The sequence below is a fragment of the Macaca nemestrina genome, chromosome 5 (genome assembly GCF_043159975.1).
Source record: "Macaca nemestrina isolate mMacNem1 chromosome 5, mMacNem.hap1, whole genome shotgun sequence".
Lineage (NCBI taxonomy): Eukaryota > Metazoa > Chordata > Mammalia > Primates > Cercopithecidae > Macaca > Macaca nemestrina.
The window spans coordinates 153,634,277-153,659,605 of NC_092129.1; the positions used below are offsets into that span (position 1 = coordinate 153,634,277).

At 44.9% G+C, this 25,329-nt stretch overlaps 1 protein-coding gene and 1 pseudogene across 4 annotated transcripts in view; one reads left to right on the forward strand and one right to left on the reverse strand.

Moving 5' to 3' along the window:
• The window catches only part of LOC105498580 (putative uncharacterized protein ZNRD1-AS1), a 102,137-nt gene extending 77,360 nt beyond the window's left edge, over nucleotides 1-24,777 (forward strand). For 2 of the 4 annotated variants that reach the window (XR_011622967.1, XR_011622964.1), the window contains exon 4: nucleotides 24,607-24,777. The gene's annotated coding sequence lies outside the window, so the exon portion shown is untranslated. Of the gene's footprint in view, nucleotides 1-5,483; nucleotides 6,044-18,598; nucleotides 24,581-24,606 lie in introns of those variants that run through there. The other 2 variants (XR_011622965.1, XR_011622966.1) reach the window with 2 other exon arrangements.
• Nucleotides 1,177-4,322, reverse strand: LOC105498583 (class I histocompatibility antigen, Gogo-B*0101 alpha chain-like; annotated as a pseudogene).
• Nucleotides 24,778-25,329: the final 552 nt, after the last annotated feature.

Consider the following 25,329-nt stretch of genomic DNA (forward strand, 5'->3'; position numbering starts at 1 on the left):
CTATTCTAAAGGCAATATCTTTATTAATGTAGCCTCAGGTCAAATGCTGTTTCATGGCAGCTAAAGAACAACATCATCTCACACCACCATCAGTGCCACCAGTGCTTTTCTCACCAGGGCTGCTTGTGTGTCCTCCCTCCCCCACACCAATCCTCCTGCACACTGTAGCACACAACCATATTTTTCTGTTCAGGAAAGATAATCCTAGGCTTCTGGGTCCAATTTTCCAACCACATATGAATCTAAATTAGACTCTGCTTTATACATCCATGGGTTTGGATTGGAGCCAGCACTAGGATTACTACAACTCAGGGCAGGAAGATGAGTGGGACAGCAGAAGAGGAGCTCCAACAGATAGTTACCTGTGATGAGAAACTAGGAGACCCATCCTCTCTGCAAATTTCAGAATCTGCTTCCTTTAAGAAGGTTGGGGGAAAAGATGGAAAATACAATCCAGGAAAGAGACCTGGAAGGAGGGCGAGAGATACAGGGGTCTGAAAATTTGTCTATTGATACTGGAAGGACTTCTACGTGTAAGGACCACCCTAGGTGACATCCAAGTCCCTGTGATCACAGGTCCTGATGGGACAAGGTTCTACTGAAGGGTCAAGGACAATGGAGCAGCAAAGATGACCCAGCTGAGCAGTGACCACATAAAGTTCATGGTGGCCTGAGCACCCACTGTGCACAGCCCCATCTACTGTCCTCCCCTGCAACAAATCAGCACAAGAAACACGTGGACTCTGGAGGGTTCTCATGTCTTCCATTTATTTTGTCTCTCAAATTTTAGGAATCTTCTCCTTTAATTAACCCATCAACCTCTCATGGAAATAATTTGAAAAAGTAAATTTATACTCAGATTCTAATTTTAATAGGGAAGTAAGAAGTTATAGCTCAGTGCACCATAAAGTTGAGACAGAGATGGAGACATCCCAGCCCCATTTCTGGAACAGGAAAGGTGATGGGGGAAGGAATGCAGGTCAGCATGGGGAAGAGGGTCATGGTGGACACGGGAGTGGGGTGTTCTCCCCACCTCCTCACATTATGCCCTCAGGAACACAGACACATTCAGATGCTTTTGCAGAAACAGAAGTCAGGGTTCTTGAAGTCACAAAGGGAAGGCATGAACAAATCTTGCCTCTCAGTCCCACACAAGGCAGCTGTCTCACACTATAGAAAAAATATTCATGAACAAATTCATATCAGTCACAGCGAGGGGTCACACTTTAAACAGCCCATCATGTGCTCAATACATCCAAGTCAAAGAAACTCCATAGCACAGCTATGTCCACTGTTACCCCCAACAACCCACACACATCAGGCCCCCCAGGGTCTCACCTTTATAAGCCCTGAGAGACATATGAGAGCCCTGGGCACTTTGGCTACCTGGGGTAGAACAAAAACAGAACCTGGTCAGATCCCATAGGAGATGTGGCTAGAGTTGGAACTGTGGGCTGGGTGAGCTCCCCCATGGGCTCCCGACCACAATATCCCAAGGATTTCAGGGATCAGCCTCCTTCATACTTACTTGCAGCCTGAGAATAGCTTCCTCCTTTTCTATCTGTGGGAAGAAAATGTCCTGTGAGAGGCCAGAAAGGTGGCAGGGCCATGAGGTCCTAGAGGAACCTCCTAGTCTTGGACCCTCGAGAAGTTTCCAGAAATGTGTGACTGCAGACCAAGGGCAGGATCAGGAAAAACAAGGAAAGCAGATGTAGGTCTGGGACCAACTGCTCTCCTAAGGTCTGTCCTCAGCAGGAGCCTTCCCTTGACCTGTGACTGCTGGGATCAGGTCCCCATCACTACAATCATCAACGTGATAAATCTGTCCTTCATTGTAACAGGTGCTTTACAAAAGAATAGGTGCTGGCACACAGGGCCCAGGCTGGGTCAGCCCATAAGTGTGGATGGTGCTTCTCAGTAACCGGGAGGGCACTTCTACCTGGGGCTTGGAACCCTCAGTGGGACAAGAAATCTCAGACCCCAGCTGTCACCCCTTCCTCGCCTGAGCTCTTCTTCCTCTGTAGCACAGCAGCGACCACAGCTCCAGTGACGACAGCTGCAAGGACAACCAGGCCAGCAATGATGCCCATGATGGGGATGTTGGGCTGGAGAGACGGCTCTGGGAAAAAAGGGGAATGTGAGGGTTCTGACCCCCAGGCCCCAGACCCGACCCTGCTAAAGGTCTCCAGAGGGGCTCCTGCTTTCCCTAAGAGACATGATCCCCCCATCTCCCTACTTACCCCATCTCAGGGTGAGGGGCTTGGGCAGACCCTCATGCTGCACATGGCATGTGAATCTCTGCTCCTCTGCAGAAGGCACCACCACAGCCACCCACTTCTGGAAGGTTCCATCCCCTGCGGGCCTGGTCTCCCCGAGCTCCATGTCCTGGGTCTGGTCCTCCCCATCCCACTGCCAGGTCAGTGTGATCTCCGCAGGATACAAGCCCAGGGCCCAGCACCTTAGGGTGGCCTCGTGTTCAGAGACAGGGTGGTGGGTCACGTGTGTCTTGGGGGGGTCTGAAAGGAAGAGTCAGAAAACTCAGGCACTTTGCATCTCTCATGGGAAACCCCAGCAGCATTCATGTGGCCATCTTGAGAATGGACAGGACACCTGGGGTCAGGAAGGGAGCACAGAAGCCAGACACTAGCCTGGACACAGGCACCTGGGATAATCTATTCCTTGGAAAGTTCTAGTCTGTGAGCAGGGGAGCAGGGACTTCTGGTCCTGACCTGAGTGGAGGCCAAGGGATTCAGAGGAGCTGGAGTCAGACCCCCACACACATTGAGTGTGAGGCAGAGAACAAGGCCTGAGGGGAAAAGTCCTGGTGCCCAAGGCTGCTGTGGGGTCAAAGGGAACCCCTGATCAGTATTCCAGGGATTGTCTTCCCTCCACTCCCTCAGAGACTTCATCCCTTGACTGTCCCAGAGAGCAGGGCGGGCCCTCAGAGTCACTCTCTGGTACAGGATCTGGAAACCCAGGAGGATTCCTCTCCCTGGGGACCAGAGGGAGGGCGATATTCCGGTGGTGTTGCCATTTTCTTCCCCTCCTTGTGCGAGGCCAGCCCAGGAGATCTACAGGAGATCTAGGAGGCACCCCATGGCCCCTGGTACCCGCGCGCTGCAGCTTCTCCTTCCCCTTTTACAGGTGTCTGCGGAGCCACTCTACGCAGTTGCCCTCCAGATAGGCTCTCCTTTGCTCAGCCACATTGGCCGCCTCCCACTTGCGCAGGATGGTCTGAGCCGCTGCGTGTCCAGGAGCTCAGGTCCTCGTTCAGGGCGATATAATCCTTGCCGTCGTAGGCATACTGTTCATACCAGCGGAGGAGGCATCCGTCGGGCCCCACGTCGCAGCCAAACATTACCTGGAGGGTGTGAGACCCTGGCCCAGTTCCCGCGGTCAGCCCCGCCCACCCAGCCCCGGCCCGGCCCCTAGCAACCTGCAGAGATTTTGGCCTCAACTGAAGATGAAACTGGGTAAAGGCTCCTGGGGCTCTCCAGGGTCGAGGATCTCTGCAGGTCCCGCAGCCTCGGGGTTGATCTTGGGCCCGGAGACTCAAGGGGACCAGGGCCGTCCGTGAGGCATGAAGCCAGGAGTAAGTGATGTGCGCTCCGGGCGGGGGTCACTCACCGGCCTCGCTCTGGTTGTAGTATCGGAGCAGCGTTCTCAGGTTCACTCAGCCAGTCTGTGCCTGGGCCTTGGCGCCCAGTGTCTGCAGCTCCCAATACTCCGGCCCCTCCTGCTCCACCCACCGCGCCCGCGGCTCCATCCTCGGACTCGCGGCGTCACTGTCGAACCGCACGAACTGCATGTAGCCCACGGCGATGAAGCGGGGCTCCCCGTGGCCGGGCCGGGACATGGGCGGTGCTGAAATACCTCAAGGAGTGGGAGCCTGGGGGCGCGGAGAGGCTGAGACCCGCCCGACCCTCCTCCCCGCGCGGCTCCCCAGGTCCTGCGCCCCTGCCCAGAGGGCGCCTTGCTCCTCTCTCCTCCCGCAGAGGCGGTTTCCCTCCTGACCCCGCACTCACCCGCCTTGGTCTCGGTCAGGGCCAAGGTCCGCGAGAGCAGCAGGAGGAGGGTTCGGGGCGCCATGACCCCATCGTCGGCGTCTGGGAAGACTCTGAGTCCCGGTGGGTGCGTGTGGACTTTAGAACCGGGGCGGCGCGACGCTGATTGGCTTCTCTAGCAACCCGACACTCAGTGGGAGTGAGAACTGGGTCCTCGTCATGAGTGTCCAGGAAGAAGGACCCGTCGCAGGTTGTGAGAGGGAGAAGAGAAGCTCTGCGGAGATTAGGAATCCCCAACCCTGGGACCCCCCAGCCCATACACTGCCTTCAGGACCTGAGACTCTGAGAACCACGCCTGGGGCCCTGGGACTTCGCCCTGACCCCACTCCTCTTGTGCCAAGCGCTCTGTCTCAATGTCTCCCTGAGTCTTGGCCCAGGAGCTGCCTGAGAAACCGGGAAGAAGCCCTCGGCTTGGGCCCCCTCCCTCTCGCTTCACTTTTCATCCCGGAATTCCTGTCCCTGAAATGGACTCCCTGTCTCCCACTCTTTACCTGTCCCCCTGGAGTCTTCTAGAAGAAAACTCACCCCAGGGAGCTTGGTGCCAGAGAGGGAGCTCGCCCTGGGAATGGAGGTATAGAGACAGGGCTATTTTTTCTTTCTTTCTTTTATCTTTTTCTTTAAATCTGGAAAGGTTGTGCCTGAGTGCATGAGATAGAATAGAGTTCAGTTTGCTTTTTGTTTATTAACTACAGTGAGTAGCAGAATCTTGGTAATCCCTGAATGATCAGGAATCTAATCGGTAAAAAATGTGACTTTGGCCCCTTGATATATAAATGTGTCTAAAAGCGTTACAACAGGACTCACAAAGCTCCTAAGTTTCACTTTCGCAGACAATGTATCTGTGACTCCCGCTTGTATTTTAAATTTACCTTCATTCCATAGCCCTGAGTTTCTGTGTGAGTCCAGAACATCTCCTCAATACAAAGTAGCCACTATGTTCCTATATGTTGCAACCAGGAGTCAGTACAGACTTTATTCACCTCAAAATTGCAAGCACTAAATGCAGTCACAATGCCCATCACCAGTGCTCATGCACTGCCAGGTTTTAGGAAGTATCCACATCTAAGTGGTGTGTATATTTTATAGAAACAGTATTTTTAAAACCTGATTAACATAAAAAATTAGTTTTTAAGCAGATCCACTTAAGGTATTAAAGGCCAACTGCAAGTAACACCCTGTGAGGCTCTGTAGATGAATGTATTGAAATACTGTAAATCAATGTGTTCAAACCTAAGAGTTCTGCTGCTTTTGAATTCTGTCCCCCTGCTCCTTTTCCTCACCTCCTGCATCCCCAGCCCTTCCCTCCATCCCTTGTATCCCTCAGGCCCTCCTTTCCCCTTAGTCCCCATCACACTGTCACTCCTGAATTGTGACACTGGCACTCTCCCGTTACCTGCTGCGTGACTGTTCTCTCCACAGTGGTCCTGCTAATGTGAGTCAAAGTGTGTCATTTCTCCACCTAAAACACTCCAGTGGCTCCACCTCGGTCTTGTGAAGCTTCTAGAATGCCAGGCACGTGAGCATATGAGGGAACACCTGGTTCATTGTAGGGACTAAATTAATTTTTGTTGACTGAATGAATGAAATATGAGTGTATTAAATTGCATCACAGAAAATTATAAAATGTAAAACACTGAAAAAGTTAAGAAAGATTTTATTTTATGTAACTAGTGTGTATATCAATTCATCAGTTCATTCCATGAGTCTGTGGAGCCTGTGTATGAATTTTATAAGAGTGTGTAACAAATTGTCACAAACATTGGCTTTAAACACACCCATTTATTGTATTCATTGATTTGTTTTTAGAGACAGAGTCTCCCTCTGTCATCCAGGGTGAAGTGCAGTCACATGATCATGGCTCACGGCAGCCTCAAACTCCTGGGCTCAAAGAATCCTCCTGCCTCAGTCTTCAGAGTAGCTAGGACTGTAGACAAGTGCCACCACGCCCAGCTAATTAAAAAAAAAAAAATTGTAGAGTGTCTTACTATATTACCCGGGCTGGTCCCAAACTCCTGGCTGCAAGTGATCCTCCTGTGTCAGCTCCTCAAATGTTAGGATTACAGGTGTGCACTACCACGCCTGGCCAAACAACACCCATTTATCTGTTTATAGTACCTTAGTCAGAAATCTGAGCATGATGTAGATGGAATCTCTGTTCCGGGCTTCCCAAACCTGAGTCTTCATTTTGAATGCTTCTTTAGGCTTATGCAGAGGTGGCAGGATGCAGTTTCTAGCAGTTGTAAGACTGAGGTCCCTATTCCTTGCAGGCTGTCAATGTAGAGAACAGAGAGGGCTGCGCTCAATTCCTGGTGCCCACCAGCGTTCTTTGCTCCACAGCCCCTTCATTTTCAAAGCCCACAGTGGAGGAAACCCCTCATGCTGAGTACCTCTCACACTGTGAATCTCTACGCTCAGCAAGAACCCAGTCCTTTCAAGGGCTCACCTGATTAGGACAGTCCAAGCAGGATAAACCCAGCCTAAAGTCAACTAATTGAGGCCCTTAATTATATCTGCTAAATCCCTTCACAGCAGCACCTACACTAGAGTTGGTTGAATAACTGGGGGAAGGTGAATGACCAGGAGGTGGTAGTTGGGGCCATCATAGAGTCAGCCTAGCAATGGTTGGATCTTCCTTTTGTGTTTAATTGGGACACAGTTGGAAATTGAAGTTCAAGTAAAGTGATCATTGTGAACGGTAATAAAATGCATCCTCTTCAGCCATGGAAATTCTCCTTACCTTTTAAAACTAAGTTACATGTTTAATATCTTATAATTAATTTAGGCCAGGTGTGGTGGCTCACGCCTGTGATTCTAGCACCGTGGAAGGCAGAAGAAGGCAAATTTGTTGACTCCAGAAGTTCAAGATCAGCCTGGGCAACATGGTGAAGCCCTCATCCCTACAAAAAAGTTAGAAAATTAGTCAGGCGTGGTGGTTCATGCCTGTAGTCCCAGCTACTCAGGATGCTGAGATCAGAGGGTCCTTTGAGCCCAGCAGGTCGACACTGCAGTGCATGGTGATCATGCCACCGCACTCCAGCCTGGGTGACAGAGTGAGATCCTGTCTTAGAAATAATAATAATGATGATGATAAATTTAGAGTAAATGCAAACTAACATGTAATAATACACCCTGTCTTGTGAAAATGTATTAGTTATTTACTATTATATAACAAATTATGTAAAACTTAGCAGCTTAAAACAACAAATATTCCTCATCTCTCACAGTTTCCAATGATCAGGAATCCAGGAGAGGTTTCCCTGAGTGCTTCTTGCTCAGGGCCTCTCACAAGGTTACAGTCTGCTTGTCAGCCTAGGCCTGCATCATCTGAGGGCTTCACTGGGGCTGAGCATTCACATGAAACATGGCTCAGTCACATGGCTCTTGGAAAAGGCCTAGTTCCTTGTTGTCTGTTCCTAGAAGGCCTCAGTTCTCAGCCACATGGACCTTCCTGCAGGGCCACTTATGGCACAGCAGCTGGCTTCCCCCAGAGTTCATGATCTCAGAGACAGAGAGAGAGAAGGTGGAAGCCATAGTGAGTTTTATGTTCTATACCCAAACTCACAAACTGCTATGTCAGCATTACTCTATGAGTTAGAAGTTATACTATTCTGTTCTCTCACTGCTGTAAAGAAATACCCGAGACTGGGTAATTTAAAAAGAAAAAAGGTTTAATTGACTCACAGTTCCGCATGGCTGAGGAGGGTACCCCAGGAAACTTACAATCATGGCAGAAGACATGGTAGCAGGAGAGAGAAAAGCAGAGTGAAGTGGGGAAAAATCCCTTATATTGTACATACACAACATGGAATATTATGCAGCCCTAAAAAGGCACAAGATCAAGTCCTTTGCAGGAATATGGATGAAGCTGGAAGCCATTATCCTCAACAAACTAAACAAACTAATAGAATAACAGAAAACCAAACACTGCATGTTCTTACTTATAATTGGGAGCTGAGCAACGAGAACACATGGACACGGGGAGAGGAACATCACACATGGGCCTGTTGGTGGAGGGCGGTGGTGGGGGGATCATTAGGAAAAATAGGTTCAATCATTGACTTCCACAGTGGTTGAATCAATTTACATTTCCACCAACAGATCTCATGAGAATTCACTTACTATCATTAGAACAGCTTGGGGGAACTGTCCCCATGATTCAGTTACCTCCCATGAGGTCCCTCCCCAAGTATGTGGGGATTACAATTAGCATGACAATTGAAGATGAGATTTGGGTGGGAACACAGAGCCAGGCCATATCAGAAGTGCGTCATTAAGTCCAAGCCACACTCAAGAGAGGGAATTAAGCTGCACGTCTGGAAGGGAGCAGTATTAAAGGATTTGCATATATGTTAAAAGCAAAATTCAAACTATTGTTTCAGGATTTTGTAAATCAAAGTCTTTTTTTATCTAATTGTTTTTCTTTAATGCTTTAAGCTTGTTTTTAAATTTAATTTAATGTTATTTTAAGTTCCAGGGTACCTGTGCAGGATGTGCAGGTTTGTTACATAGGTAAACATGTGCCATGGTGGTTTTCTGCACCTATCAACCCATCACCTAGGTATTAACACCAGCATGCATTAGCTATTTTTCCTAATGCTCCGCCGACCACTGCCCTCTCCCAACAGACCCCAACAACTGTGTTGTTCCTCTCCCTTTGTCCACGTGTTCTCATTGTTCAGCTCCTAATTATAAGTGAGAACATGCAGTGTTTGGTTTTCTGTTCCTGTGTTAGTTCGCTGAGGATAATGGCTTCCAGCTTCATCCATATCCCTGCAAAGGACTTGATGTCATTCCTTTTTATAACTGCATAATATTCCATGGTGTATATGTACCGTATTTTCTTTATCCAGTCCATCATTGACGGGTTTTTGGGTTGATTCCATGTCTTTGCTATTGTGTATAGTGCTGCAATGAACATACATATGCAGGTATCTTTACAACAGAATGATTTATATTCCTTTGGGTATATACCCTCTAATGGGATTGTTGAGTCAAATGATATTTCTGGTTCTAAATCTTTGAGGAATCGCCACACTGTCTTCCACAATGGTTGAACCAATTTACATGTCCATCAATAGTGTAAAAGCATTCCTATTTCTCCACAAGCTCAGCACTTCTGTTCTTTCTTGACTTTTTAATAATTGCCATTCTGACTGGCATGAGATGGTATCTCATTGTGATTTTGACTTGCATTTCTCTAATGATCAGTTGTGTTGAGCTTTTTAAAGTATGTTTTTTGGCCACATGTATGTCTTTAGAGAAGTGTCTGTTCATGTCCTTTGTCCACTTTTTAATGAAGTTTTTTTCATATAATTTGTTTATGTTCTTTGTAGATTCTGAGTATTAGACCTTTGTCAAATAGATAGATTGCAAAAATTTTCTCCCATTCTGTAGGATGTCTGTTCACTCTGATGATGGTTTCTTTTGCTGTGCAGAAGCTCTTTTGTTTAATTGGATCCCATTTGTCAATTTTTGCTTTTGTGGCAGTTGCTTTGGTGATTTCATCACAAAAATCTTTGCTGATGCCTGTGTGCTGAATAGTATTGCCTAGATTTTCTTCTAGGGTTTTTCTAGTTTTGGGTTTTACATGTAAGTCTTTAATCCATCTTCAGTTAATTTTTGTATAAGGTGTAAAGAAGGGGTCCAGTTTCAATTTTCTGCATATGGCTAGCCAGTTCTTCCAGCAGCATTTATTAAACAGCATTTCCCTGTTGCTTATTTTTGTCAGATTTTGTTGCAGAGCACATGCTTGCAGATGTGCAGTCTTATTTCTGAGTTCTCTATTCTGTTCCATTGGTCTGTGTGCCTGTTTTTTACCAGTACCATGCTGTTTTGGTTACTGTAGCCTTGTAGTATGGTGGGTTTTTTTTTTGTTTTTTTTGTTTTGTTTTGTTTTTGTTTTTTTTTTTGACGGAATCTAGCTCTGTTGCTGAGGCTGGAGTGCAGTGGTGAGATCTCAGCTCGCTGCAAGCTCTGCTTCCTGGGTTCACGCCCTTCTCCTGCCTCAGCCTCCCGAGTAGCTGGGACTACAGGCACTTGCCACCATGCCCAGCTAATTTTTTTGTATTTTTCATAGAGAGGGGGTTTCACTGTGTTAGCTAGGATGGTCTCGATCTCCTGACCTGGTGATCTGCCCACCTTGGCCTCCCAAAGTGCTAGGATTACAAGCATGAGCCACTGTGCCTGGCCTAAACTTTTAAAATAAATGTGTAATACTTGATATTGACGACATGTTTTGAAAACAACAGAGTTGAAGGAATTGAGTTAAAAGCCACTGTCTTGGCTGCAGAATCATAGCAGGGAGTTTTATTCAGACTCTGTTAATAACTTCCTGTTGGTTACTTGTTTCTCATATGCTGTGGCAGTATACTTTTGACATATAGATTCAGAAAATGCTTACTGATAGCACAATCATGTAGGGTTTTTTTATATGCTAGGAAGATTTCATAATAAAAAGTAAAAAATGGAGGAAGGGAGTGAAAGAAGGAGGAAGAAAGGAAGGAGTGAAAAGAAAAGAAGGAAAAGGAAGAGGAAGAAAAGGGAAGGGAAAAGGAACGAGAAGGAGGGAGAGTAGGAGCTTGAATGGAAACAGAGAAGAAAGAGAGGGAGGGAGAGACAGAAGGAAGGAGAAAGGGAAGGAACGAAGGAGAAAATAAACTAAAATAAAGAAAAGAACAGGCGTTGAGAAACGAGAAACCCTATGTATGGTTAATATTATCAAAGTGGGAGGAAATAAAACAGGTGTAGTTAACCTCTATAGAATAATGGAAATGTAAGAGGACTTCATTAGTTATCCATTGCTGCATAACAAACTACCCCCAAATTTAGTGACTTAAAACAAGAAATATCGTCAAACTCAAAAACATAATACAAATACCAGCCAAATGGAGCCAATGCAGGTAGAAGAAGTTCAATAAACAAAAAGATTTTACATATTGGAATAAATAAGAGGTCACTGGTGTGCAGATGAAAACGATTTTGTAGTACAAATACTCCAAAAAGCAAGTGCCATCATGAGATTAAAGTTACAGCATTTTATTAGGGGACACACCTGACAGATGATGCGGCAAGGGAGGTAGGTTACCCTGGGAAAGTCAACAGACCAAGATCCAAGTGTCAGTGACCCCCAGTGATGGACAGAAGGAGAGAAGATTTAATGGATGTGTCCTATACCACAGGCAATCTAAGGAGAGTTGAGCAAGGCCATGGAGGAGTCCTGGAGCTACAGTTGGCCATCAGAGGAGTCCTGTGTCTCCCAAGAATGTCCTGCCTTAGTGTCACTGGTATGACCCATCAATGTTTGGGAACAGCCCATGGAAAGCAGAGCCTCAGCACCAATGCTACTGAGGGTGTCAGAGCACAGGAGCACGGCCTTGGAGGATTACCCAAGAGTGTGACTCAAACCTTCTGCCCTGACAGGTCTGGGGCCTTGGAAATCAAATCCTCTTAGGCTGAATTGCTGGATGATTCTGCTCACACTTACAATGGGGCAAGGGAAACCAGAAGGCTCACAGGTGGACCTCTGGTTTCCACACACACTTCTACCCTCATTGTGTGACAGTAGCTGTGCCTCCTCCTGGGGATGAGGATATATTACCTGGGCCTGGAGAGGAGGAGAATCCTCTTCTCACCAAGTGGTTTCTGGGCACACACTCTCCAAACTTCTCTGGTGACAACCATCATGCGTAGTTCAGTGGGCTGTCTTTTGTCTCTTTTTAAGGGTACCCTCCTTTGGAAACCAGAACCTTGTGTCTTGCACAGCCCAGTGCTGGAAGATAAAATATGCAAAATACCCCATTGAGTGAATCTAAGAGATTGGACATGGAGCCAAACTTGCTTCCACCTTTTGATTTCTGGACCCACGTGTTCTTCCAATTGAGAACACAGCACTGTAGTCTGATTCAAACAATGCACCATGTCCTGAAAGATGGCACCCACCCCTCAGAGTGCTTCCTCCAGGCTGGCACTGAGTTGTGCCTTTAGAAGACCTGTCCAGTATTCCTTGTGGCTGGCAGCCCCTGTGGTGCAGATGGTGATAGGATTAGTGGAACCCATAGCCATGGAAACACTGAAACTTTCCCTGCCAAGTGGGTCCTTCAGGCAGATAATGGGCTAGGAGCACTGCCTAGCCTGTGGATCAGGAATGTCAACATCACTCAGAGAGTGGTGCTGGCTGAGTGTCTGAGAGCAGGACAGGAAAACCCACCCATAGAATAGGTGCCTAACCCTGTGAAGATAAACCTCTGGCCCTTCCAAGATGGAAGTAGTTAAAAGTAGTCAACTTGTCACTTAGTAGGTATTCACGTAAAGAAATAGTGCCCCACTAGGGCACATCATGGGACTCAAATGCTGATAAGTTGGACATTCAGAGGTGGCAGCAGCTGGATCTGCAGTAGTGGGGAGTCAGTGCTGCTGGCCCCATACATAGCCTCATGTCTGCCACTGTGGTTGCTCCATTCATGCGCCCATCCTACCAGGCCTGCACTGACCCATGGTGAAGGCGGCTAACTTCCATTTGTCTGTTTGCTTGTTCAGTGCCACTTCAGACTTGAGTGTTTTCTGGGGTGTCAACATGGGATTCAAGCACAACCCAGGTGGACCATTTTCACCTCATGATGGATGCTGTTGGGCCTGTGCAATCTATGACTTTGTGGGTCACACAGGCACTTGGAACCCCATAGTTGCTTTGTGCCCCTTGGCCAAACATTCTATGGAATCAGGACAAGGAACACTAAAAGTTGCTTCTAACATGCGGCATATGTCTCTGTCATGGATAACATGATCTTACTCCAGAATCCCAGGCCAGAGACCCTGCTGTCCTCTTCTGAAGGGCAGATGGTCACATTCCAGAATGAGCGAGTCTCCTACCACTTCTGTTCAACTGAGGAGGAAACATGGCACAGTCAGAATAAGGCATGAAAAGGACAAAGCAAGGCAGGAACACACAGCACACATGCAGACGCTGGTGTACTGCCTGGGTTCAGAGGACGGACTTGCAGGTTGGGAGAGAGATGTAATATGATGAGAGAAAACAGATACCCCACATGGAGGCCAGGAAAACATCCCAACACAGCATGAAAGGCCAGGGGGCATGAACCAGTCAAGCGTCCATTATGCATTAGGTGCTCATGCCCTACATGATGGGATTGAAGACACAGTAAGGAATAGGGAGGACCTAAGGGTTTCATGAGATCAGCACTCACTGTGGAGGAGATGTCTGTCTCATCAGGCAGCTCCTAACACTGACCTCAAAACGATGCGGCCCATCACTGAGGATCCTGGCATCATCGTCATCTGACACAAACGTGATGGCCAAGCCCTGTTCCAAACCAGCCTACTCTAGTCACCTGGAAGGAGACAGGTGGTAGAACTAGAAGACCCCAAAGTAGGAAGACAGCCAGAGGGAGGGATGACGATGAGAAGTGTGAAAAGACAGAGAAAATAAGCAGGTAGGAGAGTGGATGTCCCTGTGTGTGGAGCTCACCTGATTCACACAGGTCTCAGAATCCTCAGGCATGTCATAGGTAAATGCAGTGTTCACCTGCTCCATGTCGATGCCTGGGCAAAATGGGGTTGGTAGCCAAAGAATTAGTCTTTAAAAATCTTTTGGTGTCATTCTCAGACAAGTGCAGAACAGCAAAAACTGTTATTCACCTGAGGTTCATTCTCCTTCTCAGGTTCAGAAATGAACCACATGTAAGAAAAACCAAAGGCTGGAATTCTCATGGCACCCAGAAAACTGGACTAGGGACCTGGAGAGCCATGTGCTTGTCATTGCTCCATGACTCACGTGCTGTGTGACCTCAGGAGAAGCTCTCTACTCATAGGGCCTCTTTGATTCATCTGTGAATCATGGACGAACACTTCTATTCTAGCAACCTCACTGAAATGCAGGGAGAACCAAGTGATCAATGCAGAGGAAAAAAGTGATGACATTTACTCCTAGACAAGACTCTTTAGGAAAATGTACTTTAAAAGTAGGAGAAAACATAGTACCTCTCATCCCCTGCCAAAAAGCCTCTTTGGTTTAGCAATTATGATTGTTCATCATCTTTCTATAAAATTAGGGCAAAACTAGCTCACTCAATATCTCAAATAAATTAAACACAGTTTATGATTCTATGTCCACAACTTTTGCTCTGTGTGAAACTGAAGAGAAATGGGGACACATCCACGTTTGTGTGGTGGCCACAAAGGCTTGGAAATGACCCTGTATCATCCATTTTTCATTGTCTCACTCTATGCTTTGGAGTCCCAGGTAATTCATACTCTTAAAAAATATCACATGTTCATACATAGGACAGGGTAGAAAAGGTAATATTTCTGTTTTAATTTACTAGGGCTGCCATAACAAAGTACCACAAGCTGGGTGAGTGAAATAATAAATATATATTTTCCCACAGTTCCGGAGCCTGCAGGTGCAAGGTCAACGTGCTGCAGGGTTGTTTTCTTCTGAGGCCTCTCTCCTTGGCTTGTAGACAGTCACTTCTCTCTTCTCAACATAGGACTTCAACATATGAATTTTGGCTGGGGAGGGACACAATTCATCTCATAACAGCATGGATCATACTTGGTGGTGGATATTCTAAAATATAAAAGAGAGTATATCCCTTTGGCCTGGTGCTTTCTCTTAGTTTTCTGAAATTGTGGTCTTACAAAAAAGAACAGGAACCAATGTTTAGTTTTTCCCAGAAGGTGAACCCTCCCTAAGTCTGGGTAATCCCAGACACCGAGAAGTGGTGTGTGCAGTTCTCCAAAGTCTTACTTTCTCCAGGAATTCTGTTTCTGCCTTTTTAACTGAGAAGAAGATTCTCTCAGGAGAACCACCTCTTCTGATGCTGAATGGGCTTCATTCTGCTTGAACTTACAAAGTTGATCTTAATAAAAAGGAAATATTTGCAATTTTTTATCATGGTCATATTATTGTACTGTTTAAAATGTCCCATATTGTGTTGAGTTTATTTTTAAAGTAATACATAATATTTGTACATGTTTATGGGGCACACGTGATCATTTGACACATGCACGGAATGTGGAGTAGTCAAGTCAGGGTGTTTAGGGAATCCATCGCCTCAAGCATTTATCTTTTCTTTGTGTTGGGAACATTTAAAATCCACTCTTCTAGCTATTTGAAATACACATAGTTTTTAGCTTTAGTTGGCCTGCTGTGCTTTAGAACATTAGAACTTATTTTTGTATTTAACTGTACATTTGTACCCATTAATCTACCTTTCTACATATTCCCACCCCTACATTCTTCTCAACCTCTGGTAACTGTCATTCTACTCTCTACCTCCATGAGATTAACTTTTTTAGCTCACACATATGAGTGACAACATGTGATATTTGTCTTTTCTTGCCTGGCTTATTTCACCTAACATGACCTCTGGTTCCATGCATGTTGCTGCAACTGACAGGATTTCATTCTTTTTTTTTTTTTTTTAATGGCTGAATTGCATTCCATTGTGTATATACTGCAGTTACTTTACTCAGTCATCCATTGATAAATTCACCCATTGATTTCACATCTTTGCTATTGTGAATAGTACTTCAAAAAACATGGGCGTGCAGGTACTCTTTTGGTATGTTGATTTCATTTCCTTTGGATAAATACCCAGAAGTAGAATTGTTGCATCAGATAGTAGTTCTATTAATAGTTTCAGTTTTTTGAGAAATCACTCTACTGTTTCCCATAATGGCTGCACTAATTTACATTACCACCAGCAGTGTATAACAGTTCCCCTTTCTCCACATGCTCACCAGCATCTATTTTTATTTTTTAACAATAGCCATTCTAACAGGGTAAGATATATCTCATTGTAGTTTGATTTGCATTTTCCTGGTATTTAGTGATGTTGGGTGTTTTTCACATACCTGTTGTCCACTTGTATGCCTCCTCTTGAGATATGTCTATTCAGATCCTTTGTCCACTTTTTAATTGGAGTATTTGTATTTTTTACTGCTAAGTTTTGAGTTCCTTTTATATTCTAGATATTAGTCTATAATATACTGATTGGATGGATATACTAGTTGGATGAATACTTACTGAATATTTTCACTATTCAACAGGTTATTGCTTCATTCTGTTGGATGTTTCCTTTGCTGTGCAGAAGCTTTTAAGCTTAACATAGTCTCATTTGTCTATTTTTACTTTTTTGGTCTGTGCTTTTGAGGTCTTAGCCATAAAATCTTTGCTGAGACTCATGTCCTGTAGTGTTTCCAGTATGTTTTCTTCTAGTAGTTTTATAGTTCTGGGTCTTACGTTTAAGTCTACAATCCTTTTTGAGTTGATTTTTGTATGTGGTGAGAGACAGGGGTCTGGTGACATTCTTCTGTATTTGGTAGCATTTTCCCAACACCGTTTATTTAAGATGCTGTTCTTTCCCCAGTGTATATTCTCGGTTCCTTTGTCAAAGGAACTCCTTTGAGAGTTCTCATTAAGAAGCAATGTTTAGTTTCACCAAATACTTTTTCTGCATCTATTGAGATTATACTATGGCTTATGTCCTTCATTTCGTTGATGTGGTATATCACATATTTTGATTCACATATGTCAAACAATCCTTGCATCCCTGGTATGAAACTCACATGATTATGATGTGTTGTTTTGATGTGCTGTTGGATTTTGTTGCTAAAATTTTCAATTGCCATTTTTTATTACTCACATTTACATTTTTATTCTAAGCATTTTAAATTTGTAAAATTTACATATACTGAAATGATCAGATCTATATCAAATTCATCAATGAATTTTGACAAATACAGTCATATCACCCATGCCACTATCAAGATACACAAAATTCTCTTTTTTCTGCCTTCAACTTAGCCCCCTTTCCCCAGCAGCCATTGATCTGATGACTATCATGATAGAGTAGCTCTTCCTGTTTCAAAACTTTATACATATGCACTCATTCCATATGGCCTCCCTCATGTCTGGCTTTTTGCACTTGGTGTAATATCTATGTGGTCTACCCAGGTTGTTGCATGTATCAGTAGTTCATCCATTTTCAATACTGGTAGTATTCCATTGTATCATTGAGTCACAATTTTTTTGTACATTGTGAGGGTATCCCGATTTTTATTGTTACAAATAAAGGAACTATGGACATTATTGTACAGGGATTCTTGGATATAATCTTTATGTCTCTTGAGTAAATACCTAGGAGTGGAAATGCTAGCCATAGAGTACTAGCTTGTTTAGCTTTATTAGATGATATAAAACTGATTTTCAGAGTGGCTATTTCATATTCTTATAGGCAACGGATGAGACTGTTTCACATCCTTGCCAACATTTATATTTATTAATCATTTAAATTTCAGCCATTCTAATAGGCACTTAGTGGTTTCTCACTGTGGTTTTACTTGGCATTTTCCCCTGATGACTATTGGCTATTCGTGTGTCTTTTTTGTAATGTTTCAGAAGATTTCTCTAAAGATTGTGGAAGGAGCTAAATAAACATTATTTCTCTTTCCCTAAGTGCTAGACCTAAAGCGGAATGTTTAGAATCCATCCACACTTCCCAGTCTGGCCCACTCAATCCCATATTTGCCCCCTAAAGTCCCCACTCCTTCATCCCTCGTTTATATTCTATCCTCTTCATTCTGGCTCCAGCTCACACTCCTCCAGGAAGTCTGTTACTGTGAAGGTCACTAACATGCTCAGTATTGTCATCTCTCCATCTGTCTGTACCTCTCCACGGCTTTCCTCACACTCAATAACTCTTTTCTTATTTTGCTCAGTTCCTGTGGATTCACTTCACAAATATTAATTTGAAGTAGTCCTAACTGGAAGAAAGAATAGAAAATTATAAAAAATCTTCGTGAAGGCACCACCCAGGTTTGTCAATTGGTGACATTTTAATATTATTGGCTATATGTAGTATACACAGAAAAATAATAGAAATATATGTAGATAGCCTTGATTTTCCACAGTTCTGATATGCATATATTTCAGTCAATACTGTACTGAGCAAATCAAGAATTGCAGGTGGATGTGAGTCTTGAATTTGGTGTATTCTGTTATATTTTTACTAAGTTTTAGGAAGTCTGCTTGCTTGAAGTCTTTTAGATTTGTTATTTTAGACCGGGTCTCACTCTGTCACCCACGTACAAACACAGCTCACTGTACCTCAACCTCCCAGGCTCAAGCGATCCACCCACCTCAGCCACCCAAGTAGCTGGGAGTATAGCTATGCTCCACCATGCTGGGCCAATTTTTGTATTTTTTGGAGAGGGGGGTTTTTTCCATGTTTCCCAGGCTTGTCTCAAACTCCTGAACTCAAGTGATCCACTCACTGTGGCCTTCCAAAGTGCTAGGATTACAAGTGAAGGCCATCTTGCCTGGCTTTGCTTTTAGACTTCTTTTAAATAGTTTCTTTCTGATTTTATCATTCATTTGCTTGCTTTTTCAGTTAACGTGGTCTATGAGATGAATCTGTGTTCATACAAATAGTTAATTTGTTTTCATTGCTGGATAGTGTTCCAGGCAAGGAATATGCTACAATTTATCTCTTTCCCTCTTCATTGACCTTTAGGTTGTCTCTATTGTAGACCACACTGCAATGAACATTCTGACACATTGCCTCCTGCTCTCAGGGATATGTGAGTTCCCCTAGGATATGCATCTAGGAGTGGGCTCACTACAGTTTTTCACATGATGCTACATGATGCAGAATTGTTCTGTGGAAGAAATAATCCAAATGCCTATCAGGAGGGGGCTGGTTAAAAAGCACTGCACTCAAAATGAGCAATCTCTATTTTGTTAAAATATTGCATATCTATACAATGGAGTATCATGAAAATTTCAAACAAAGACACAAAGAGGTAAGAAAGCTTTTGGTATTTCTTCATGGGATGGTCTTTGTGAAACATTGTGAAGGGAAAAGGCAAGTTGCAGGAAAGCAGATGTAGTTTGCTAAAATTTGAGTGAAATGGGAGAAAGATTATATACATATACATTTATATTTGCTTGTATATGCACAAAATGTCTTTGAAAGAATAAGCAATAAACTGATATGAATGGCTACCTGTCAAGATTGGGTAGAATAAGAGAGAATCTTTTAAATTTTGAATTTTGAGCCAAGTCAAAACATAAAATAAAATATAATTCCAAAGGAGAGAAAACAAACAAAAGCAAATACTTCAAAATAAAACAACTTCAAAAAACCAAAGCCCGACAGAATTAACTCTTTTACCTTCCTTAATATAAAAAATACTGTTTGAAAGTTATATGACTCCTTAAACAAGGATGTTTATTACCAGTATAATTCAGTATGTTGTTTTCTTTTTCATTGCACTATCTTTCTTTACGTGTCTGTCTTTCATTCATTAAAAGGCAGAATGAAGGCATGCTTCATTAACAAATGCAATTGGCTTGGTGAAGGAAATTTTGACCAAATCCTGATGTAAATGGTGAAGCTCAATCTATAAGGAATTCTGCAGGGTCCAATCTGCCAATTGTGGCTTCAGCAGGCTCAGAACTCCCTCTGCTGTCCATGTGGGTTCAAGTATGTGATATTTAGAAGAGAGAACACTTGGGTAATTCTCCTGGAAAACCCAAGATTGAATCCATTTGCTGAATTTGGAAGGTCCTCGTTATGGGCCCAATCTAAGTATTTGTCATATGAAGTCACCCTGTATTTGGATCAGAAGGTACACTCAGAGCTCCTAGGGTCACATCCCAGGCCCAAACAGCCCAGAACAGCAGACAAAGGCCTGTAGGTCAGTTTCGTAAGGGGTGGGAAGGATTGAGGGTGTGGGGGCCAGTTGTGAAGTAGTAGGAGCCCCAGATGCTGTGTGAAGCTGAGCCTCTGAATTGCCCTGTAACCCGACATTTGATTCCTTCCTGGGTGTCTGCCATTCCCGGGATCCCAAGGAAATCAAATGCTGCAGCCTTGGGTGGGGTGCTCTCCAGGATGGGCCAGGCATGGTCTAGTGTCTCCTATACCTCTGCCTCTCAGCCCTCTTCTGATGTTAGAAATCAGTATGGATGGCCTTAGGGTGGTGATTTTCAAAGTGTAACAAAGTGTCTCAAAGTGGGACAAGTAGCATTGGCATCACCTGAGAACTTGTTAGAAATGCAATTTTCAGTCCCTGCCTTGAATCTACTGAATCAGAAACTGCATTTTAACAAGGCCCCAAGCAGAATTCTGTATATTTCAAATCAGGCCTCTCTCTCTCTGTCTCAAGACTCAATATTGAGCAGCTGTGACTTCTGGATGGTCAGATGTGGGACACACTTCCTCTCCAGGAAGCTTCTGGCTCCTCAGTCAGCTTAGTCTGAGTCCTGGCCTGGCCTAGGGGAGAAAAATTCATGTCCTGGGTTCCGAGCAATGCTCTCCTATCCTGGATGCCTGTCAGGCTCCTACTTATACTTCAAAACACAGCTCAAATGTTGTCTCTTATGAAACTTCTGTGACGCCTTGGTCAGAGCAGATGGTCTACATGTGTATCCACAAAGCAAGTTGCATGTTCTGCCAACCATTTGTGTAAGAATTTCCTTACTGATCTCCGCCTGTGCAAGGCTGGCTCAACCTCGAAGGCAAGGGGAGTTTGGTTTGTCTTACCTCAGTCCCAGCTCCTTTAACAAAATGCCTGGCACACAGTAGGTGTCTAATAAATGTTTGCCAAATGAAGGGATTGCCTGCAACAACCTGGCAGACAAGAAGGAGGAATAAAAACCCACAAGCTGGGTCAGGTGGGCCACCGTAATCCCAGCACTTTGGGAGACTGAGGTGGGCAGATCATGAGATCAGGAATTTGGGACCACCCTGGCCAACATGGTGAAACCCCGCCTCTACTAAAAGTACAAAAAATTAGCCGGGCATGGTGGCATGCGCCTGTAGTCCCAGCTACTCGGGAGGCTGGGGCAGGGGAATTGCTTGAACCCAGGAGGCGGAGGTTGCAGTGAACCGAGATCATGCCACTGCACTTCAGCCTGGTGACAGAGCGAGACTCCGTCTCCAAAAAGTAAAAAATAAAAAAATCCCACAAGCCAAAAGTGGCTGGGAGAAGATTTTCCAAGTCCCAGTGCTGTGTGAGCGCAGGGCCCACTGACGTTCGCTTTTAGAAGCTTCCCAGCTGTCTTGTTTTCTTCTCATCAGAGACATCTATGCTCCCCAACCAAGGCCCACCTAATCACACATTACCTTTCAGGACCACCTTTCAGATTAGCCAGGTGCAAAACCCACACCAACTTCCTGCCTAGGCTCCAAATACTCAGCTGCAGGCCTAGTGTGGGGCTTCATGCTAATCCTAACACTTTGGGAGACTGGGGTATCAGATCACTTGAGGCCATACATTAGAGACCAGTGTGGGCAACATGGCACAACCCCATCTCTACAAAAAACACAAAACATTAGCTGGATCTTGTGGTGTGTGCCTGTAGTGCCAGCTATTCAGGGGTCCGAGGTGGGAGGATTGCTGCAGCCAGGGAGTTCAAGGATGTACGGGAAGGAAGAGTTTATTTCTTCTTTCTGAAGTCTCCATCAGCTGGAGATTGTGCCCTGTGAAGTTGACAGGAGAAGTTGCTTGAAGCTAAGTTAGGACTGGGCACAGTGGCTCATGCGTGTCATCCTAGAACACTGGAGAGGTCAAGGCAGGAGGATCACTTGAGCCCAGGAGTTCAAGATCAGCCTGGGAAACATAGTGAGATGTCTTCTATACAAAATAAATTTTAAAAATATACGGGCATAGTGGTGCTTTCCAGTAGTCCTTACTACTCAAGAGGCTGAGGCAGCAGAACCACTTGAGCCCAGGAGTTTGAGGTGGCAGTGAACTATGATCGATCACTGTACTCCAAACTGGGTGACAGAGCAAGTCCCTATCTTTAAAAAGAAGAGAAAGTGACCAGAGTTGGGAGAGGACATTTGGACTTTTTCATTAAAATTGTATTTCAAATGTTGTCAAACTTCATAATCAGTATTTTATCCTTTTAGAAAGTAGAATCTGCTCAGTTACAGAAAATGTAAAAAATGTAGAGAAGCGGAAAGATGGAAACTACCTGTGTCCCCACTGGGAGGATCAGGATGAATCTTTGCCTGGCAGAGCCTCAGACACATCAGTGGTCAGGGGCCCTGGAGCTATGCTTTGCAGCTGCCCCCTGAGTTTCCACCCCTGGTTTCTGTGCATGTGGTGTCTGTGCAGGACGACTTAGTGTAGTCACACTGTGTGAGTTATTTTGAATCTTGCTTTTCAAACATTATTATTATCAATGAGCAACTTTATATGTTATCACAAACTCTTCTTAAATACTACTTTAGCCTGCTGTATACTATTTACAAAAAACAACCTAGCTACTCTTCTTTTGCATGTTTTTCTTCCTTATTGTAAATAGTGTCTGATTAATATCCTTATACCTAAAGATTCTTCTATATTTTTGATTTTGTTTTAGAATCATAGATTTCTCAAATATAAATTATCTGGTCAAAGGGTATGAATATTTTAACGCTCCTTATACATGTTATGAAATTGCTTCTCAAAAACAGCATCCCAATTGAATTCACCCATCATTCACCCCTTATTTGTCAAGCCCCTCCTCTGTACTGGGATGTTCTAGATGCTGGGGATGCAAGTGGTGACTGCACGAAATCCTGGCCTCAAAGAACATGTCTCAGTGATACAGACAACAACTTTAAAAAATATGCTAATATCAGTGGCAATTGTTATGGAGAAAATATAGCTGGATTAGAAGACTGGCATTGGTGAGGATGGCAGGAGATATATTTTATTGGGTAAGAGGTTCCTGAGAACTTGGCCAGGGGACATTTGAACAGAGACCCGAATGGTGTGAGGAGTGAGCTATGTACATCACCGGGGAGCAGGTGCATGTGGGAGTCACAGCAGGGGCCCGTGGCAGAGACAGGTTGGAGCAGTGACAAGAGGTTTGTGTGAGTGGAGACAAGTGAGCTGGACTGACAGTTGTGAGCTGAGGCCAGAATGGCCAGAGGGTCCCTGTGATGAGGGGCTGTTAGGAAATGGTGAGAGGAAGGGAAGAGGCTGGAGTGTCTGTGGGACGTGGTAGTGAGGATGTGCCCTAATTCCCATTTGAAACGTTCACTCTGCCTGTTGTGTGGGTGATGGACAGCTGCATGAGAGGCAGCAGGCAGCCCAGCTGGAAGGCCCTTCTGATTTACTATCCTAGAGAGGGTGACTCTGGAGGGGAGGCAGTAGAGGAGTGAGAAGTGATTGGATTTGGGGTTAATACATTTTTCAGATGGTCTTAGCAGTTGTTTAATAGAGAACTACACATTTACTCACTGAACTTCCTTCCACAGTTGATTCCAGATGGCTTACTGCAACAACTCTAAATAATAAACCAAATACATGAATTATTTAAAAACCAACAGCTAGGAAAATATAGATGTAAAATATTAAGGCTAGGGTAAATCTAGAACATTACTAGGCAAGAAGGAACCTCTGAAACATTTGCTGAAATGGAGTTTACTGTTTGCCTAGCCATGGATTTGTTGGTTCACAATTTTATTGCATCAGGAAGCCACAGAGGGGGGTGACAGTGCAGGTCACCTGGCCCTTGTTTTCTGTTTCAGGAATATTTCCTGTTTTACACTTAAAGTCAAAGCAAATTACATAACTGTAATTTGTTCAAAAATGAAGTCAACATCTAAAAAGTCAGAAAGTAAATGTACAAACCCCAGAGGTCTAAGGAGAGTCTACCTTTCTCACCAAAAATTGCCTCACCCTGCACTATTGAATGGATTGGGTCCTCTCAAAGGGCCCTAAGGTGCAGGGGCAACTGGGCTGCAGCCCTAACTAGAGATGTCCTTTTTATACCTGCAGTTTCCTTACGCCTGGCAGCCAACTTCAGTGATCTCACCAGAGCTAGGAATTCATTTTTTTGGTGGTGGTTCTATTTGAGCCATTGTGTAGATTTAAAAATGTGGCATGGAAATTTTGCTATAATAGTTTTTCTTTGATGGAATTTGATATGCACGGTGGCTCTGGCTTCCCTGTCGGTCCCAGGAGGGAATGGAATGTCCTGCACTTTTTTTTTTTCAAGATCCCCATGTGTAGAAGGAATCAGGAGACTTGGAGTCAGGGGCCCCTCCAATCTCACCCTCCTCTTTAACGCTTTTTGGGGTGGGGACCTTGGCACTCTGCATATTTGGTTAATATAATTGTCCCAGCTCCTGAAATAAAAGCACAGGTGCACATAACACTGACTCCTGAATGCAGTGCCAAGGTGGGGAGGTTTCCTGGATGCCAGGTTTAGCACTTTGACTCTCATTCTCTCACACACACACACACACACACACACACACACACACACACACACTCTCTCTCTGTCTCACATAAACACAGACTCACACACACACTAACGCATACACACAGGAACACACACTTGCACACACACACACATATTTAGACACCCACACAGATTCACACACACACATGCACACACACAGGCACACACTCATTCACACACACACAGCCTGAGCAAACCCTGGGACAGGCTGACCTCGGGGGCAGAGAAACGGGAGTCTTTCAGGTCCCTCTCAGCGGCCTTTGTCTCTTTTTCATGGAGGTGGAGGAGTCTGTACTCCATGAGGGGACGTCCTCTGAAGAAGGAGGGGATACTCAGGAGCTGGGTCCAGAGATGGACAAGGATGGGAAAGTGGAGACAAAGCGGAGGGGGCGAGGCAAGAAGAGAGCACTCGAGGAATGGGGAGGGGGAGGACCTTCTAGCGGTCAGAAATGTCACAAGCAGAATTCGGTTGTTGGTTTTTGTGTTTTACTAGAATGGATTTAGTAAACCAGCCGGAGTGTGAGATAAGGAGTCTACTTTGCGAAGGACAAATCTTGCTCTCCTAGTTTGAACTCATCAGTAGTAGCTGGGAGAAGAGAACCAGGACCCTTGTGTGGGGCGTGCAACGCCCCTTTGCAGCGACTCCATTCTCTACATCCCACGGACCTCCACTCCCAGGACCACGTTGGTCCCCTCCAACTCAACAGGAAGAAAAGAAAGGAGAAGTCTGAACGCTTTGGATCCTCCCTAGCGCGACTGCTTCCTCTGCCATTTATTCCCTGAGTGTCCTTGCCTCCGCTTCGCTACCCCAACCCCACTATGACAAAGCACATCCTGCGCGCTGGGGCCGGGAATCCTCCTTTGGCCTCTGACTCACTGATGCCATTTCACCGCGTCCTGTCCTTCCGGCTACTGCCAGTGGGTGGAGCCCGAGAGAGCATCACCAAGATGGGCTGGATTCTTACAGCTTGGAGGCCTGCACAAACATTCTAGAGACTTCTT